Source organism: Salvia splendens, chromosome 10 (genome assembly GCF_004379255.2).
Source record: "Salvia splendens isolate huo1 chromosome 10, SspV2, whole genome shotgun sequence".
Taxonomy (NCBI): Eukaryota; Viridiplantae; Streptophyta; class Magnoliopsida; order Lamiales; family Lamiaceae; genus Salvia; species Salvia splendens.
The window spans coordinates 24,578,233-24,585,427 of record NC_056041.1 but is presented as its reverse complement, the minus strand read 5'-3'; the positions used below and the strand labels follow the sequence as shown (position 1 = coordinate 24,585,427).

Sequence of the window (7,195 nt, the reverse complement as noted above, 5' to 3'; positions counted from 1 at the left end):
GTGGGTTAAGTAAATTAATAATAACGTAGGAAAGGAAAAATGTAGAGAGATGAACGGAAAATAAAGTAAAAGAAGTAAAAAAAATGAGAGAATAGAGATTGTTGTTTTTTGCAAAAAAATGAAATAATTCAACTACACTAAAACAATCCAAAAAGAAAACTCAGCTGCAGGGACGAATGAAGCACTATTTTATAAACTAATATATAAGAGCACTAGCAATGGTGACCTTATCTCCGGAGCCCATCTCAGAGCCTATCTCCATTTTTTCTGCCACGTCAGCAGACTCATCTTAGAGCCTATCTCCCTGCAATGAGAGCCTATCTCAGAGCCTATCTCATTTCCGCATCAACACTTTTTTATATTTTACTCTTAATTGTTAGTCTGAAATAAAATGATATAAAATAGCAAGAAAAATAAATTAAAGACAACTCAATAAAATACAAATTTCATTAAAAAGAAAATATCCTACATTTACAAAAAATACAAAAAAAACTAAAAATATTAATAAAAATATTAAAAATATTGTGACTAGAGAGAAGTAAAATGTAGAGTGAGATAAAAGAAAATGGGATTATATGTGAATAATGGTGGGGAATGGTTATATATAGAGTATAAAAATGAATTAAAAAAAAAAAGAGAGAATCGGCCTAGCCGATACATCGGCTAATGCGTGGAGGCTGAAAAGAGTTGCCATCGGCTCCCTCTCCACAATGGGAGCCGATGGGGGGCGGATCGATCGGCCCTTGCAATCGGGCCACATTGCTATTTGCTCTAAAAGTTCCTATCAATCATTTAAAGCACCTAATTAAACTATACTTACAACAAAGCGATCCAAAGAGAAATCATATAATTTTGATACATGTGATGTTTATATGTTACATATATTTTGAGAAACATAGTTGGCTATAGTACATCAAATAACTATATTAGCAAGAGACATAATTTCTCTTAAGAAGAGCAAAAAGCTGAGAACCGATTTGAATCCCAGCGGAATACAACATCTGAGCAAACAAGGCTTTGTGCTCAACTGCTCTATTGAAAAGCTCTTCCACAATGTGAGGTCCCAAGTGATTTGCCATTGTTGATTCTGCCAAAGCTCTAAGATGCATTACTGCACTCTCTATGTCAATTGGGGCTTCCTGGTCGGACCTTGCGTTCCTTATTTCCATTTCTGAACCATCCATTCTTCTCCATAGCTTTCCTCATTTGCTTCACACTTGGATATACATGAGGAACGTTCAATGTGTCCACTTTGTCTTGGCTTAACATACCCTGTTTTCCAAACATATGGATTATTTATAAGGTGTTAGTCTATGCATTACTAGCAAATATATCTCATGTTTTGAGTATCCATTGACACAACTTATAGATATAAGTTGATTTTTACTAGTGATATTGAATTTTACATGACTTTCTCAATTCTTGAAAGTTGATAAACAATGTACTCTTTCTTCTCTCATTAATTGTCCACTTTTGACTTGACCCAAGTTTTAATAAATATAAGAGAAAATGGATTGAAAAAATTAGTGGAATATGAGCTCCGCCTTTATATACTACATCCGTCCCCTTAAAAATAGAGATTATTTCCATTTTGGTCCCTCTTTCAAATAGAAACTTTCAAAACTTTCTATTTTAAGAAGTGGGCATAACAATCCACTAACACTATTTTTTCTCTTTATCTCTCTTACTTTACTCATTTTTTCCCACTCCCAAATCTTATCTCTTATTTTTACTGATTATGCATTAAAATCCATGCTATTTTAAAAGTTTCTATTTTTTAAATAAGGAGGTGATATTTGTTTTAAAATAAAATATAAGTGAACTAATTTAAATGTGAAACGATAATGACAACCAGTTTGACACTTGATGACAACTATCCGAAAAATAAGAGTATTCATAGCCTCAGTGTGAACAAAGTTTGAATTAATCACGATCTCCATATCTAACTTACACAAGCCATTTATTATATGGCTGACTACCGTAGCTGAAATGTGAACTAGAGAATAACCAATTTTTCTTTCTAACAAAGCAATTAACTTACTCCGCCCATTAATTATCTCATAATCTTTTTCATTTAGTATGATGTTCCTTATGCAACTAATCAAGCAAAATTATGATCTAACTACAGTCGAGAAAGTAGAAAAAATTCAAAACAATCTGCTTCCTCCACCCCTGAAAATTTATCACGTATTTGCATATTTGTCCGTCCCACATAATTTGTTACATTTCACTTCTACCTACTATTTTTTTTATAGTGGCCCTCACATTCCACTGACTCATTTTCACTCACATTTTATTAGTATAAAACTAATATTCCTTCTGTCTCATAAAAATATATGCACTTTCCACTTTCGTCCGTCGTCCAACAAAAATATGGACATTTCTATTTCTTGAAAGTTTTCCCCAACTCATTACTCATATTCATCAATTTATTTACAACTTTACAACTCAATAAACACTAATAATAATGTGAGTTCCACCATCCGTTAAAACTACTTTAACTATCATTCTCTTTCTCTCTCTTACTTTACCAATCGTGCATCAATTCATGTGTCATTTCAATCGCCCATATTTTTATAGGACGGAGGGACTATTTAAAAGTATGACTCACGTTCTACTAACTTTTTCAATCAACTTTCCATTATATTTCTTAAAACCTGTGTCCAAATAAGTATAACAAAATTTAAAGGAACGGATGAAGTAATATGTTACCTCTTTGACCATATCCATGAGAATGCATCCAAGAAAAGTAATAGCTATCCCAACATCATGTGTAACAACTCCATCATCCACACCTGGCATGATGACAATAACAATCCCACCCTCCACAATTTCCTCAGCCCTCGCCCTCAAGAAAACCCCCATGTCCTCCTCAAACTGATCCGCATAAGCCTCCACCACCGCATCGGACCATGTAGTGGATCCTCCCGGGATTCCACGCGGGGGCGTCCCTCAGCAGCAGCGGCGCCGGGACCCTCGAGAGCCAGTGGAGCGAGGACGAGGAGAAGGCCACGTGGAGGGAGGAGGACGGGAAGAGCCGCCCGTAGAAGGAGCCCGTGGCCGCGGCGGCGAAGTAGGGCCTCGGGTCGGGGAGGGAGGCGAGGAGGGTGTTGAAGTCGTTGGAAGTCTGGTCGTTGAAGAAGACTTGGAATTCGAAGTGGTGGTGGTGGTGCTTTTGTTGGAGGGTTTGGATTATGGTTTGCATGGCGAAGAAGGTGTTGGGGCACACTGAGCATCCTAAGTCGGCGATGGCGATTGTGTTTGAGGGTTGGGTGAGCATCTTTTCTATGTTGAGGTTGTTGGTGATTGCTGAGGTTATCACCTTCTTTGCTGCTTCGAAGCCATCCCTCTGTCATGGTGACAAATTGATGAGTTGGGAGAGAGAGAAAAGGAATGTTGGAGTGGAAGAAGGGATATACTCCGTCCGCCCGAACTAAGTTGAGATAAAACTTTTTGGTACGGACGTTAACAAATTGTGTTGAAAGGTAGGAAAGATAAAAAGAGAGTAAAGTTAGTTGATATAATAAAGTAAAAATGATTAGTTGTTTTGTTTTTTGACAAAAAAGTAAATGACTTAACTTTGTTGGGACATACCACAAAGGAATATGACTCAACTTAGTTGGGACGAAGCTCTGATCCCCATTAAATGTTCCATATTTGACCGGTGCAGATTTTAAGAAATTGTCTGACTTTGTGAAATAAAAGTGGATGGAAAAAGTTAGTGGAATGTGGGCCCCACTTTTAGATACTTCCTTTGTCCCATAATAGTATGCAATTATGTTGGGCACGGATTTTAATATACAATTGGGTAAAATAAGAAAGAGATAAAAAGAAAAAAAAAAGTGATTAAAGTATTGTCAGTGGAGCATGGGTCTCACGAAAAGAGTGTCTAAAATTAGAAAATGCATACTCTTGTGGGACAGACTAAAAAAGAAAAAATGTATACTGAGACCGAGGGAGTGCTAGTTTTATCGTAATTGTGAGTATGAGTCATTGGATTGTGAAGTCCACTTACTAAAAATAGTAAAAATGAAATGAGATATTTATAGAGGGTGGTGCAAATGATAAAATATTACTCCATCCGTCTCCAAAGAATATGCACTTTGGGTTCAGCATGAGTTTTAATGCAAAATTAGGAAAGTAAGAGAGATGTAGAGAGAAAAATTAATTAAAGTATTGCTAGTGGAGAATGAGCCTCACCTCATTAGAGTGAAAAGAGTTTAAAAAATTGGAAAGTGCATATTCTTGTGGGACGGGCTAAAAAGGAAAAAATGTATATTCTTGTGGGATAGAGGGAGCATGAGATAGGGAGGGGAGAAATATTTAATAGGGAGCGGAGGGAGTAACCTGTAAGGTAGAGTTCTTTTGGTAGCTGTAGATTCCGTCGCCGCCGATCATTGTAGATGATTGTGCCATCGATCTTGATTTCAGTTTAATTCTCTCAAACTCGACTTTTGTATATACCGTATTTAATTTATATCCCTATTTATAATGTTCGTATGCAGCCTATTTTAAAGTCCAAAAGAAAGTAACAAGAAAAGTTTGACTTCGACTCTATCCCCCTAATGTCAATTATATACACCGCTCCTTATCACATTCATAAAGCCTAGTAATGTTTAGATTTATCATTTATTACTTACGGGTTAGGTTATGGTGCTAACCATCTTAATATGCTACTTGCTAATTAAATCAACACATTATATTAAATATATCAATGTTGTGACATGAATATGTCAATACAAATTTATCTTCACATTTTGCTTAATATGTTACTTATTCACTAATCAATACATTATATTAACAATGTCTACACAATAACATGAGTATATCAACACAAATTTATCTTGATATTTACAAAATGTGAACATAAATTTGTGTTAACATACTCATGTCACTGTATTGACATTTTCAATATAGTGTATTGATTTAGTTAGCAAGTACTCCCTCGGCTCCAACTAAGTTGAGTTAAAACTTTTGGGCACGGAGATTAAGAAATTGTGTTGAAAAGTAGAAGAGATGAGAAAAATAGAAAAGATAAAGACATAGTAAAGTAGGTGATTGAATAAAGTAATAGTGATGGGATGTTTTGTCTTTTGTCAAAAAGAGAAATGATTCAACTTAGTTGGGTCATCCCAAAAAGGAATACAACTCAACTTAGTTGATGCGGAGGAAATAGCACATTAAGATGATTAGGATTTTTGGTAATGGTGAATCATATGAACTGAATCCACTGGATATTCATACACAACTTTTTCCGATCAAATTAAATAAAGATGAGATCGAACACACCAAAATGGTATTATTGGTTAGGTGATACAGTACCAGGGCAGCCGACGCCACCAGACCCCGTCCAGCCTCTTCTGCCCGCGGATGCAGCCGAAGGAACAGCGCAGGAGACGGAGGAAGTCCCCGGGGTTCAGCGGCGAGAACAGCCGTCCATCGCGAAGTCGAAGCCGAAAAGGAGCGCGCGTCCGCCCGAGAAGTTTGGAGACTACGTCTCCAAATAGTCATAGTAAATTAGTTGTTTTTATTTATTGTTTTACTATTTTTGAACATTAGTAGTTTTATTATTTATTTATTTTACAATTAGAGTCGAGCGTAATTTTAAGCTCCGTTTCGGGTTTTCTTTGTTGGTTCTTTCCCGAGATGAACTAGGATTAGGAGTCGAACCAACCCTAGGGTCCTTAGTCTATAAATATGGCAATTATCATAAACTTTACGCATGAATAAATTATTTTTTGCCCACAAGATTGTGAAGTATTTTCGTAACCCTAGTTTACTCGCTGCCCGACGGAGGAAACCCGCGCACAGCCAGACACTAGAACCACCGCCGATCTCCTCTCGAGACGCCGAAAAATCCCTTAATCGCCGAGCCGACAGCCGTCGATCACCGTTGAGGAATTCAGTCCTTAACATCTGGTGCTTTCATCCAGTACTCATGAAGCGTTACAACAACAACGGAAAATCAGTTTGGGGACAGAATCGGAACGATTCGTACCCGGTTAACAGGTTCGGAGGTCGTCCACCCTTCGGAGGCCGCCGCGATGGTAGCGGGAACTACCGATCGTCAAGGGACAACGGTGACATAGAGGGTCGCACAATGGAAGAGACCCATCACGATGATCACGTAGGCAGTAAATTGGATCGGGTTCTGGAAAAACTTGATCAATTCGACGTATGGAGGGAGGAGGCAGATCGAAAATTCGAGAATCTAGCTCCTGTGATAACGCGCGACTCTGACGTGCCGTTAGGGTTCGACGATGGGGATGAACCACCATGGGACGATAATAGAAGAAGGAGACCGCTGGAGAAAGGGTTTCAGCCGAGAAACCCTAATCTTGGTTTCCTAGAAGGGCCGCGTCGCGAGGAGAAGAGCCGTATAGGCCATGGCTAGGAATTTCAAGGGGAAAGACATCACAATTTCGCCCGCCCCACTATATGTTGGGACCCACCGCATCGTTACAAGTCCCACGTTGCGGGCTATGAGAAACCTCAGAGGGTTAAGATGCACCCACCTTGATTCAATGGATCGGACTCTACTAATTGGGTGTCGAGGGTTCAATACTACTTCGACCACGTTATGATGCCCGACGCTGAGCACCTGCACTACGCCGTAATGTTATTTGATCCGCCGGCGGCGGAGTGGGTTTTCAATTATTGCGCGAACAACGAGTTTGTCACGTGGTAGGATTTCTTGGATGATGTACGACATCGTTTTGACAGACATAGTTTTAAGAACTATTATGGCCTTCTCGCCAAGCTTACGCAGACAGGAACCGTGCTGGAATATCATGATACTTTCGAAAAGTACCTTAACAGGGTGCAAGAGGTTCCGGAATCTGACTTATTTATACTCTTCGTCGCGGGCCTTAAACCCGACATGCAGGAGCGCCTCCGGTTACATCGCCCCTCGTCGCTTGCAGCCGCGATGGCCTTGACATTGGAGTTGGCAGACATTCAGGCGGATCGTGGCCCGCCACTGGCACCGCCTACGGGTTCGCGTCGACCTTGGCAGAACCGGGAGTCTCGCGGGCAGCCAGGGGCCCCCTCTTCGCAGACCTATGCTCAGCTTCATTTGCTGTCTGCCCCCGCAGCGGCCCAGTAGGGTCGGGGTCCGGAGCAGCCGCGCCCAGCGATTACACGGGTCTCCCAAGCAGAGAAATCAGAGCGGTCCAGGTTGGGTCTTTGCTGGCAC

The 7,195-nt window shown here is 39.8% G+C and overlaps 1 pseudogene; it reads right to left on the bottom strand.

Annotated features, from left to right (window-relative positions):
* Window positions 1-2,051: 2,051 nt before the first annotated feature.
* On the bottom strand, window positions 2,052-4,451 carry LOC121751303 (annotated as a pseudogene).
* Between the last annotated feature and the right edge of the window lie 2,744 nt (window positions 4,452-7,195).